The following is a 13,434-nucleotide window of genomic DNA, read 5'->3' on the forward strand; positions in this document are numbered from 1 at the left end:
TGTGTGTAATCAAGTCTCCGTATAAATGCACCTGCACTGTGATAGTCTCAGAGGTCCGTTAAAAGCGCAGAGAGCATCATGAAGAACAAGGAACACACCAGGCAGGTCCGAGATACTGTTGTGAAGAAGTTTAAAGCCGGATTTGGATACAAAAAGATTTCCCAAGCTTTAAACATCCCAGGGAGCACTGTGCAAGCGATAATATTGAAATGGAAGGAGTATCAGACCACTGCAAATCTACCAAGACCTGGCCGTCCCTCTAAACTTTCAGCTCATACAAGGAGAAGACTGATCAGAGATGCAGCAAAGAGGCCCATGATCACTCTGGATGAACTGCAGAGATCTACAGCTGAGGTGGGAGGACTCTGTCCATAGGACAACAATCAATCGTATATTGCACAAATCTGGCCTTTATGGAAGAGTGGCAAGAAGAAAGCCATTTCTTAAAGATATCCATAAAAAGTGTTGTTTAAAGTTTGCCACAAGCCACCTGGGAGACACACCAAACATGTGGAAGAAGGTGCTCTGGTCAGATGAAACCAAAATTGAACTTTTTGGCAACAATGCAAAACATTATGTTTGGCGTAAAAGCAACACAGCTCATCACCTTGAACACACCATCCCCACTGTCAAACATGGTGGTGGCAGCATCATGGTTTGGGCCTGCTTTTCTTCAGCAGGGACAGGGAAGATGGTTAAAATTGATGGGAAGATGGATGGAGCCAAATACAGGACCATTCTGGAAGAAAACCTGATGGAGTCTGCAAAAGACCTGAGACTGGGACGGAGATTTGTCTTCCAACAAGACAATGATCCAAAACATAAAGCAAAATCTACAATGGAATGGTTCAAAAATAAACATATCCAGGTGTTAGAATGGCCAAGTCAAAGTCCAGACCTGAATCCAATCGAGAATCTGTGGAAAGAACTGAAAACTGCTGTTTACAAATGCTCTCCATCCAACCTCACTGAGCTCGAGCTGTTTTGCAAGGAGGAATGGGAAAACATTTCAGTCTCTCGATGTGCAAAACTGATAGAGACATACTCCAAGCGACTTACAGCTGTAATCGCAGCAAAAGGTGGCGCTACAAAGTATTAACTTAAGGGGGCTGAATAATTTTGCACGCCCAATTTTTCAGTTTTTGATTTGTTAAAAAAGTTTGAAATATCCAATAAATGTCGTTCCACTTCATGATTGTGTCCCACTTGTTGTTGATTCTTCACAAAAAAATACAGTTTTATATCTTTATGTTTGAAGCCTGAAATGTGGCAAAAGGTTGCAAAGTTCAAGGGGGCCGAATACTTTCGCAAGGCACTGTATTTGTATATAGCTACCTCGTACCCCTGCACATGGATTCGGTACTGGTACCCAGTGTATATAGCCAAGTTATCGTTACTCATTGTGTATTTATTACTCGTTTTATTATTTCTCTCTGCATTGTTGGGAAGGGCCCGTAAGTAAGCATTTCTCTGTTAGTCTACACCTGTTTTTTATGAAGCAAATGACAAAAGAAATTTGATTTGAGTGTTTTTCCCCAAAAAAAACATCAAACCTCCGTGGGCCGTATGTTGCCCACTCCTGTACAGTAGGATCGTACCATATGATTTCAATCACTTTCTGACTGTACCTCTTGATTTGAATGGACTCTTCGGTACGTTTATGTTTTTACTACTTTAATACACGTAAGTGAATTTGTCCCAATACTTTTGGTTCTTTAAAATGGAAGGACTATGTACAAAAAAGTGCTGAAATTTCTAAATGGTTTACCCGATATGGATTAAAAATACCCTCAAATTAAAGCTAACAGAATGCACTTTAACCTCATAGCCATTGTATCATTTCAAATCAAAATTTCTGTAGTACAGAGCCAAAATAACAACAAAATTGTCACTTTGCAAATACTTTTGGAGCTCACTGTAATTGAAGTTAAAGCTTCATTATTATTATTATTATTATTTAAATCTAAGAATAGTTTGACAACCCTGTTTGTAAGCTTTCAAATGACATCAAACTCAACCGTTTATATTCTTATGGTAGGGTATGCAAAATGGGTCAACTTTGAGCACCTCCATCTCCTGAATATTTTCCAAAAAGTCACTTTCTGACCACTTCCACCATGGGAAAAGATGTATGAAATGTTTTGTTAAAATCAAAAGCGGTGTATTCAGAAAGTAATTGAAATCATATGGAACCTAAACAAATGTTTACAAACTGGTCTGAATGTCCCCAAGGTGACAACCGGCATCCCCAAAAAGAGTGATGAGGAAAAGCAGTTGTACTGTAAATAGGGCAAACCTTTCAAATTTCACACACATTGTGGTGACATCACTGTCTAGGACAGGGTGGTCCAGGTGATTAAGGTTGGTTTGGAAAGCTTCCTTTCTGGCTTGTAGTTCTGCCTGGGAGTTCTTGTGGTATTCCTGCAGCCCATAGCCCTCACTGGAAAACATAGGTGTAGATTTAAATACCCAAACATCAAACTTGAGTACCATACCAATACTACAATGTCTGAGTACCTTTTACCAAAAAAAGTTCACAAATCAAATAATATATTAAATAGAACTACATTTAATAGGAAATTAACTGGAATTCACAGTTAAGGTTTTCTTGGACATCATGATTCAAAAAACGTGTATCAGATCTCTTTGTTTGGGCAGACTTTAGTTGCTTCCCCAGTGGACACTCCACCTAATCCCTCAGCATCTGACACAGGCAGTACAGGCATGGTTGTCATAGCGGATGGCCTCCAAATACAAAAACAGACATTTCTTAATATACTTCTAAGATGACACAATTTATCATTTGCTTGGTAAAGTTGGTATTTAGCAAGTCATCTCTGATTTACACCCTCTGTATTTTGTGATTGAGTAATTATCAGGTGAAAAGACAAACCTTGAATTACCTATGCAACTTTCCTAGGTCATAGTGCAATTGGTCGATCCACAATTAGGGCAGTCATAAAAGTTGTCAGCCGGTAATTGTCATGCAAATGCCTGCCAGTTTCATGGTAATTTACCGTTAATTAACATAAACATGTTTAGCATCTCCAAGCTTCCACGCATACAAGCTGCTAATGCAAAGATTGCTATTTAGGCTATGATCTGAACGCAGTCATTATGTGTAGGCTAACTTAAGAATTAGCCTAGTTAGCTAACTTCACTCAGGTTGATGCAGTAAAGACAGATACTATGTAATCGGATGGGATGATTAATAACTATAAATTAGTCTAGCGCGAGTTAACAGGGTTTGCGGTCTCTTTCTCTATGCCTGCTGTCTCTCAGTGCCTGCTCTGCTGTTCCAAGGCTCACACACGGCCTCCGCTCCCTATAGCCTACAGCAGCTTGCTCTGTGCCTCTCCCTCTCCCTTTTCACCATGGCTCTGGTTAAATAAAGTAACAAAACAATTGGCTTTTGTGCTGCATCCCTCACTCTGATCGGACCGGTCCACAAGGGCTCCTGAGTGATGCAGCGGTCTAAGGCACTGCATTTCAGTGCAAGAAGTGTCACTACAGTCCCTGGTTCAAATCCAGGTTGTATCACATCTGGACGTGATTGGGTGTCCCATGGGACAGTGCAAAATTGGCCCAGTGCTGTCAGGGTTTGGCTAGGGTAGGCTGTCATTGTAAATAAGAACTTGTTCTTTACTGACTTGCCTAGTTAAATTTAAAAAATAAAAAGAGGATGGTCTGGTTGTCCTTTAGGAATGGGTTGTAAAAATGAACTTATTCATATCGGGTCCGGGGATTTGCGTATCCATTTTGGAACAGGCCTCTAACTCCCATCACCATTTGTCTTCATCATTCATTTTATTCAAATTCAATCATGAAGCGTTTAGAGAGTGATTAGCTCAGCAGGACAGTAGAGGGCTGAATAACAGACCAATAGCGAGGGCCGTTAGCACATTTGGTAGGCTACCCATCAGCTCTATTCATTTGATGGCTGCAACACTGTTAGGGTTAGATTTAAAATAACATTTTAAGAAGAGAAATTGTATAAATAGCAAGTGACGTCACCGATTGAAAGGCTATTTAGCGCGCACCACCGCTAACTAGCTAGCCGTTTCACATCCGTTACATTTCTGCACCTGACAGGACTGTTTCGTTTTCGTTCATTCGCTTGTTATTTTGGTTTGTGTTCAGTTGAAATAAAAATAACATGAACACTTACCACGCTGCGCATTGGTCTGATCCTTCCTACTCATCAGAAGAGGAAGACAACCGTTACAGGTGGAAAGTTTTGTACTATGGGTACAGCTGAAGAACCCTTTTTTTCCCCTAATAGTGCATCTAATTGTTCTACTGTAATGTCCATGTTACAGCCACAACATGATGATCATGTAGTCATGCATCTGAAGACTAGCGAGGAGGAGAAACGCCTGCTTTGGATGAGCAAGGAAGAACTAACAACTAGCTGTACCAGATAAACATGTTCAAGCTAGTAGTAGTAACATTATTATTTGAAACCTCACACGCGCATGTATTTTTGTTATATTTAAGCAATAAGGCACCTCAGGGGTTTGTGTTATATGGACAATATACCACAGCTTAGGGCCGTTCTTATGCATGACGGAGTGCCTGGATTACAGCCCGTAGTTGTGGTATATTGGCCATATCAGAAACCCCCAATGTGCCTTGCTATTAAACTGGTTACCAACATAATTACAACAGTAAACAAGTAATATTGGCTCATACCCGTAGTATATGGTCCAATGGATTGCTATCTTGCCATCTGTCTCATGTTGTACAGATCATCAACATGAACAATACTGAATTCTGTTGACTTGTCAACTGGTCCAAATTCTTGTTAGGAAGATGTTGCTATCCAGAATGACATGTATATGGCTTGATGTTCACAGGAATCTCCAAATGCTATGTTGAATGAGCACCACGGATGAAGGAGGCGGCGGAAAACAGACAGCTTCCATCTACCATACCTTCACCAAGTCATGCAATGTTTGCTTCATGAACAATTGTTACATCTGAAATAAATACATAATTATTTTTGTTTATTCTGTTTTTATGCAGGATGTGGGTAATTGTTACGGATACCATTATCCTGTGTGTGTGTGTATCCTGTGTGTTTCTTTTCTCTCTGTCTCCCCTCACAGGTGAACATCATCACTCCCCAATCAGTCAACAATCAACCCATCAATCAGAAGACACACCTCCTCCTGTTTCCTACCCTATCACAGTTCCTTCCCCATGGTTTAAAAACCCCATCATTTGTTTGCTCAGGAGCTCAATCTCTTTGTAATGCTATGTTGATAGATCTCTGTTCTTCATAGATTTCAGTAGCTCAATCTCTTTGTTAAATGCCATGTTTGTAGATCTCTGTTCTTCGCTCGCTCTCTGTGTATTAATTAACCTTTCCTTTTGTGGGAGCACCTCCAAAGCACTTTGTCATCTCCTGTGAGTATTGTTTTGGTTATGGTGTTTGTTTGTTGCTGGTGGGAAAAGGGGGAAACCAAGACAAGTCGCCCATGGGCATACACTACCCGTAGGTGAACTTTGTTAAATACACTAGTTAGAACTGAGCGGACCACCCACTGTATTTTTGGTTAGTTAGTTAGCTGTTGTTAAAGTAGGCTAGTCTAGCTTAGGGGTGTTTTTGCATATTTATTGTTTCTTTCCTTGGGTCCAGCTCAGCCCTTTTTCCTGCTCCCCCCATTACCGTGTGTTTATAAATAAACCCTGAGTTTGACGGTATTATTTCGGTTGTCGTGGTTATTTCGTTCACACTCTGTCACAATTATAATTTACATGAGTTATGTTACGGGTCTCACTACCATCCCCCCCTAGACTGTCGGGCCAAAAGGGATTCGTAACAGTAATTTAGCAGGTCTATTGTATAATGTATTGTTTTGAAATGTTTAACTATCTATTCAGTCAAAACTCACATTATTTTAGCAAACATAAAATAAGTATGTTTGTACTGTTACTTTTTACATGCTGAAACAGTCATTAGTTTTGAGCTAGACTATGATCGGGGAAATGTCTACTACCCTTAATGTTGCTGATGAATGAAATTAGCACGGTTTCTAATAGTTTGTTGCTACTGTCTGGTGAGGAAGTGAACAATATGAAATACATTGGAGGAAGGGAGAATGAATGCGAAATCAGAACTTGGACAATGTCAGGGAATTAAGTAGGTAAATGTACAGCCTGCAGTATCAATGACAAAAGAAACTGGGCAGAGGTAGCCTTACGATAACTGTAAAAGTTTATAAATTATTTTTTAGAAAACATTTTAATTCAGCCTTTGTGGTTTTGAAAGTGTAGTGATTATTGCTTTAATTTATTCATCAAACAAATGGGGTTTTGGAAAAGTAGGTACTTCTCAAAACAATCCCATCTGGTGGATGGAAACAGTCGTTGTTTTTATATACACATACACTTGATACTAGAGACAAGGAAACATTATGGATAGCTAATTAAAAAGAAAAAATACCTTAATTATGAAGCCTTTGTGCTTTTTTTCAATACATAAATGTGAAGTTAGCTATCAAATAAGTTTTTGGCAATTATCCAGAAACTACAAAAACAACATTCCTTACCCAATAGACTGAACAGGTGTAATGAAAATGTGTAAAAATTCCCATAAGCATTCTAATCACCTGTAAATGTGACTCGATTCAGGAAACGAGGCATATGTCGCAAGTCACGACTTCACAGGAGAGATGTTTGAACGGAAAAATTTTGTTTTTGTTTTTTGACAGAAATGCCTTAATATCAAACTTGCAAGCCATCTGTAAATACAAATTAAATTGTTAAATTACGAGCCTAGTTTGTTTAGCCACTGAAAAAGTGAGAAACCTTCCCGCTAGCCATGATTGGCTGAGATAATGAGTGGGCTGGACATGCTGAAAGATGAGTTTGGATTGGTCTGCCATATAGCACGCGGCTGTCTATTGGAGCTGGTCAGTAAGTCTCGGTAATTGTGTCAAATGTGGCTTTTTTAATGTATCGCGTAGTAAAACTACACAAACCTAATCTCAAGTTAAAGTGTACTGTTCGCTAGCTAACGTTAGCTGGCTGGGCTGCTATCTATCGTAGTGTCTTCGTATCTCAGACACATTTGCTTGATTAGTTATAGTCATAGAACCTGGTTAGTTAGCTACCTGCAGATTCATGCAGGCTAGTAACGTCATGAGTTGTAATTATGGTCCATTGTTTAGCTAGCTAGCTACATGTCTTAACAAAATACTCCATGCAAGAATCCATTTCAATAGAATGTCACTGCAACTGTTGATAGACGTACTAGCTGGCAAATTTGCTCTGGCTATCTAACGTATACTCACCCCATTCCGTACAAATGTGCATACCGTGACATTCAAACGAGGCTGCAATGAAAACGAACGGGACTGTAGTGACTGTTGGCATCAAAATCCGGGGTGTGAACTACGTTTCGATTCAGCGTTGATTGACATGGTAATGGACTAACAGTATTGGAGAAAATATGAAAAAAACTGACCCCTCTGACGCTGTACGTTACATCATGACGTGTCACTACGTAACGTACAGCGCGCATTTGCAACTCATTTTGTGCCGTACAGCCTCTTTCCACCAGGGGTGGAGCCTGTACCAGGGGTACAGCCTCTTTCCACCCTTCTCTCACAGATTAAAATCATGCTTAACCCTATACACTTGTAAGAACTTAATTATTCATGATTTGTCTAAATTAATATAATTATTGCTAATATTAAACTAATATTTCATGACTAGGGTGCCAATTGCATTCTTTTACATGTCATTACTGCGAGCCATCATGACACTTAAAAGCCAGAACAGCTGCAGTTCACTTGTGAGGCTAATGTTAGCGCAGCCCTAAATCCCTCTTCAATGTTTCTGGGCCTCCCGGGTGTCGCAGTGGTTAAGGGCGCTGTACTGCAGCGCCAACTGTGCCACCAGAGACTCTGGGTTCGCGCCTAGGCTCTGTCGTAACCGGCCGCGACCGGGAGGTCCGTGGGGCGACGCACAATTGGCCTAGCGTCGTCCGGGTTAGGGAGGGGTTGGCCGGTAGGGATATCCTTGTCTCATCGCGCACCAGCGACTCCTGTGGCGGGCCCGGGCGCAGTGCGTGCTAACCAAGGTTGCTACTAAACAATTGGATACCACGAAATTGGGGGGGAAATAAAAAAATAAAAATAACCTGTTTCTTCACACAAGATATTTCCCCCTTTCAAGATCACTTCGTAGCCTTAGCTCCCCACCCGACATTTTTAAATGTTGGGTGGGAATTATGCAGAGATGGGCATCATGAAGGTCTCGTCATTCATTTTGTTTTGGGTTGGAGAGAAATTGTGCTTTACATTGGTATTGCTATTACAGTTGATCTGGAAGTATTACGTTTTTTGGGCGCAAAAATAAGGTAATTTGTACGGACCAAGGCGATGTACAAAAGTGAGTGAGTTTACGTTACTCTAATTTCAGACCATGGGTAAGAGTCTAGCTAGCTACACTTTCAAATATTACATATTTCTAATTTTGACAGAAAGTGGTTTCATTTCAAGTGCACTGTTCGCTGGCTAACATTAGCTGGCTGGGTTGCTAGTTAACGTTATGTGTCTGGTCTTATTCTTATCTCAGACACATTTACTTGACTAGTTATGGCCATAGAACCTGGTTGATTAGATACCTGCAGATTCATGTAGGGTAGTAATGTCATGTTGTGATTATGGTCCATTGTTTAGCTAGCTAGCAACATGTCTTAACAAAAGACTCCACTCTAATTTTGACAAAGCATTTTGTTTTTAAGTTAGTGTACTGTTAGCTAGCTGGCTCACTACCTAACGTTACATCATGCGTTGGTATTCATTGTTTACCTAGCTAGCTATCTAGCTACATTTATTAACAAAAGACTATTGTCTTAGTGTGACAGAGCGCAGATTAATTGATTGTTGCCATCAGCACAGTTAGTCACCAATGCTCTGGATAACATGAAAACTGCCTAACCAGCTCTGCTAGGGGGAGTAAAATGGTCAGAGTGGGGTGTTCTCACATTGTGTCTGGAAATAAACTCAGCAAAAAAAGAAACGCCCCTTTTTCAGGACCCTGTCTTTCAAAAATAATTCGTAAAAATCTAAATAACTTCACAGATCTTCATTGTAAAGGGTTTAAACACTTTCCCATGCTTGTTGAACCATAAACAATTAATGAACATGCACCTGTGGAACGGTCGTTAACAGCTTACAGACGGTAGGAAATTAAGGTCACAGACACTAAAGAGGCCTTTCTACTGACTCTGAAAAACACTAAAAAGAAAGATGCCCAGGGTCCCTGCTCATCTGCGTGAACGTGCCTTAGGCATGCTGCAAGGAGGCATGAGGACTGCAGATGTGGCCTGAGCAACACATTGTAATGTCCGTACTGTGAGACGCCTAAGACAGTGCTACAGGAAGACAGAACGGACAGCTGATTGTCCTCGCAGCGGCATACCACGTGTAACAACACCTGCACAAGATCGGTACATCCGGACATCACACCTGCGGGACAGGTACAGGATGGCAACAACTTTCCGAGATATGCAAGGAATGCATAATCCCTCCATCAGTGCTCAGGCTGTCCGCAATGGGCTGAGAGAAGTTGGACTGAGGGCTTGTAGGCCTGCTGGCAGGTCCTCACCAGACATCACCGGCAACAACGTTGCCTATGGGAACAACCCCACTATCTCTGGACCAAACAGGATTGGCAAAAAGTGCTCTTCACTGACGAGTCGTGGTTTTGTCTCACCAGGGGTGATGGTCGGATTCGAGTTTATCGTCAAAGGAATGAGCATTACACCGAGGCCTGTACTCTGGAGCGGGATCGATTTGGAGGTGGACGGTCCATCATGGTCTGGGGCGGTGTGTCACAGCATCGGACTGGGCTTGCTGTCATTGCAGGCAATCTCAATGCTGTGTGTTACAGGGAAGACATCCTGTAACATCCCTCATGTGGTACCCTTCCTGCAGGCTCATCCTGACATGACCCTCCAGCATGACAATGCCACCAGCCATACTGCTTGTTCTGTGCGTGATTTCCTGCAAGACAGGAATGTCAGTGTTCTGCCATGGCCAGCAAAGAGCCCAGATCTCAATCCCATTGAGCATGTCTGGGACCTGTTGGATCCAGACGTTGTGGATCCATTCCCCCCAGAAATGTCCGAGAACTTGCAGGTGCCTTGGTGAAAGAGTGGGGTAACATCTCACAGCAAGAACTGGCAAATCTGGTGCAGTCCATGAGGAGGAGATGCACTGCAGTACGTAATGCAGCTGGTGGCCACACCAGATACTGACTTACTTTTGATTTTGACCCCCCCTTTGTTCAGGGACACATTATTCCCTTTATGTTAGTGACCGGTCTGTGGAACTTGTTCAGTTTATGTCTCAGTTGTTGAATCTTGTTATGTTCATACAAATATTGCTGAAAATAAACACAGTTGACAGTAAGAGGACGTTTTATTTTTTTGCTTAGTTTAGCTAGCCAATGTTAGCCAGTTAGCTTGGGTGCTTGACTGTCGTTGAGGTCAGAGCTTTCGGAACAACCCTACTTATTGGCCAGAGTGCCCAGTGTGCGCTTAGAACATGAAACGCTATGAATTCACAAACGGACAATCTGACAGCACAGTTGCAGTCACCAACGCTCTGGATAACATAACAGCCTAACCAGCTCTGCTAGGGCGAGTAATGTTCAGTGAGCTGTTCTCTGTCTCTTAGAAGTCTGGAAGTAGCTGACAGGTCAACCCTTAAAGAGATGGGTCTTAAGAGGGTGTGAACAATGTTGAATGGGTGAGGACAAAGAAGGGCTCTCCAATAGTAGTACCAAAACACTGAATGGTGGTTCTCAAAAGAGTTTACAAGTTTCAAAGTTGATTACTTTCCCATTGTTTCCTCAAATGCAGTGTATGATATACAATTTTGTAGCTCTGAGTCTCTACTTTTATCCAATGTCCAAAAGACAGAAATTAAAATGTTGCTACATAAGACCGAATCCAGGTTGTGAGTCACAAATGCACATTGAACAGATGTAATGAACGCGTGTAAAAATGCCCAAAACAAGTGTTCAAATCGCCTGTAAACACACACAGGTGAAAAAAAATCACGTGTTCAATAAATTACATTAGACACTAGAAAAAAGCAAGTGAAAAACTATCGTTGCAAGTGTAAGACGAATTAAAACTCTTGACCTTCCATAGTAGTGTAGCAGTTTGCTTGTGTTCAACTAGAGAAACGTGTAAGTCAAATCAAATCAAACATTATTTGTCACATGCGGTGTGGACCTTAAAGTTAAATGCTTACTTACAAGCCATTAACCAACAGTGCAGTTCAAGAAGAGTTAAGCAAATATTTACCAAAGTAAACTTTAAAAAAAAAGTTTTTAAGTAACACAACATATAGGAGGGGGTACCGGTACCGAGTTAGTGTGCGTGGGTAAAGGTTAGTTGAGGTAATTTGTGCATGTAGGTAGGGGTGTAGTAACTACGCATCGATAATAAACAGCGAGTGGCATTTATTGCTCGTAAAATAATTGGAGGACACACATCTAGCACTTACGATATTAAGTTTTTAATCCACAATTAAAATAACTCACCGTCATTTACAGAAAGTACATTGCAGTGGTCTTCATTAGAAACTTCCAAAGACGCGTGTTGCTATTTCCTTGGGTCATCAAACCTAGCCGACTCAGTCTCGAAATATACCGCATAGAACAGGTATACCCAATATGAGAGTAATGTGTTCTAAATATAATAATTCCATTGAATAAATCCCTGGTGTGTTGTGTGCAGCATACCTCACTGTATATTGTTTATAAACCAGGCGAACCTAAAAAAAAAACATAAGTTATGTAAGGGATAATCAACGATGGGCTGTGCATTCTATGGAAAATAATGAATGACACGGAACGTGTGCTCCAAGAACAGCTCTAGCGGGGATACAACTGTCCTTCCAAGGAATTATATTATTTTCCAGAGACCCCTGAGTTGCGACACATTTGTCGCTAGAAATGTGTTAATTTGCCGGTAGAAATGTGTTTAACATCCACTGAAGTAGCTAGCAAGTTTACCAGATAGCTACAGTAGTTGCCGTGGTAACCAAACCATCAGTCCTTAGTTTGACATAATGAAAATCGAATTCAACAATGCCAATACTGTTTTCAAATTGTATTTTGCTTTCAAAAGCAGCCAAAAACATAGAACATGTAAGCTGTGGCGATTTTAGCATGTAAAGCTTACTACACAACATACACTTAACGTTAGTATTACTTTCTTAGCTACATGATACATATCTCCCTGGTATATTACTTAATTTATGCAGCAGCATACAATACATTTTTTGGACTCACCTTGTTGTGCTGTGCTCATTTGAACAAGAAGGTGGCGCGGCGGTCCTTCGTGGGCAAATTTTGTCATCAAACTTTGTCAGTCTGGCATTCTCTGGATTTATGGTGCTTTCATTTACAACAGGGAACTCGGGGAAAAAAACAGGGTCGAATCATGATGACGTCAGTGATCAAATAAAATTGTATTTGTCACATGCGCCGAACACAACAGGTGTAGTAGACCTTAAATGCTTACTTTACAAGCCCTTAACCAACAATGCAATTTTAAGAAAATAATGTTAATAAAATATTTACTAAATAAACTAAAGTTTAAAAAAAGAAAAAAAATAACACAATAAAATAACAATGAGGCACCCCTATATACATGGGGTGCCGGTATCAAGTTAATGTAGGGGGGGGGGGGGGGGGGGGGGGGGTACAGGTTAGGTAATTTTTCAAGGTAGGGTTAAAGTGAATTTGCATACATAATAAACATTGATCAGCAGCACTGTAAAAACAAAGTGGGGGAGGGGGGTGTCAATGTAAATAGTCCGGGTGGCCATTTGATAAATTGTTCAGAAGTCTTATGGCTTGGGGGTAGAAGCTGTTAAGGAGCCTTTTGGACCTAGACTTGGTGACTGAGAGAACAGTCAACTTGGGTGACTGGACTCTTTGACAATTTTTTGGGGCCTTCCTCTGACTCTGCCTAGTGTATAGTTCATGGATGGCAGGAAGTTTGGACCCAGTGATGTACTGGTCTGTACGCACTACCGCCTGTAGCGCCTTACGGTCAGATACCAAGCAGTTACCATACCAGACAGTGATGCAACCGGTCAGGATGCTCTTGATGGTGCAGCTGTAGAACTTTTTGAGGATCTGGGTACCCATGCCAAATATTTTCTGTCTCCTGAGGGGGAATAGGCGTTGTCGTGCCCTCTTCACTACTTTCTTGGTGTGTTTGGACCATGATAGTTTGTTGGTGTTGTGGCACCAAGGAACTTGAATCTCTCGACCCACTCCACTACAGCCCTGTCGATTTGAATGGGCGCGTGTTCGGCCCTCCTTTTCCTGTAGTCCACGATAATCTCCTTTGTCCTGCTCTTGTTGAGGGAGAGGTTGTTGTCCTGGCACCACACT

General features: G+C 41.3%; 1 protein-coding gene across 5 annotated transcripts in view; it reads right to left on the reverse strand.

The window, feature by feature from the left end:
• Positions 1-13,434, reverse strand: part of LOC110524125 (nuclear factor of activated T-cells, cytoplasmic 3) — a 55,187-nt gene that overhangs the window by 37,344 nt on the left and 4,409 nt on the right. For 3 of the 5 annotated variants that reach the window (XM_021603497.2, XM_021603483.2, XM_036979030.1), the window contains exon 2: positions 2,297-2,440. The gene's annotated coding sequence lies outside the window, so the exon portion shown is untranslated. Of the gene's footprint in view, positions 1-2,296; positions 2,441-4,692; positions 5,036-11,568; positions 11,759-13,434 lie in introns of those variants that run through there. The other 2 variants (XM_036979038.1, XM_036979041.1) reach the window with 2 other exon arrangements.

Source organism: Oncorhynchus mykiss, chromosome 1 (assembly GCF_013265735.2).
Source record: "Oncorhynchus mykiss isolate Arlee chromosome 1, USDA_OmykA_1.1, whole genome shotgun sequence".
Classification (NCBI taxonomy): Eukaryota; Metazoa; Chordata; class Actinopteri; order Salmoniformes; family Salmonidae; genus Oncorhynchus; species Oncorhynchus mykiss.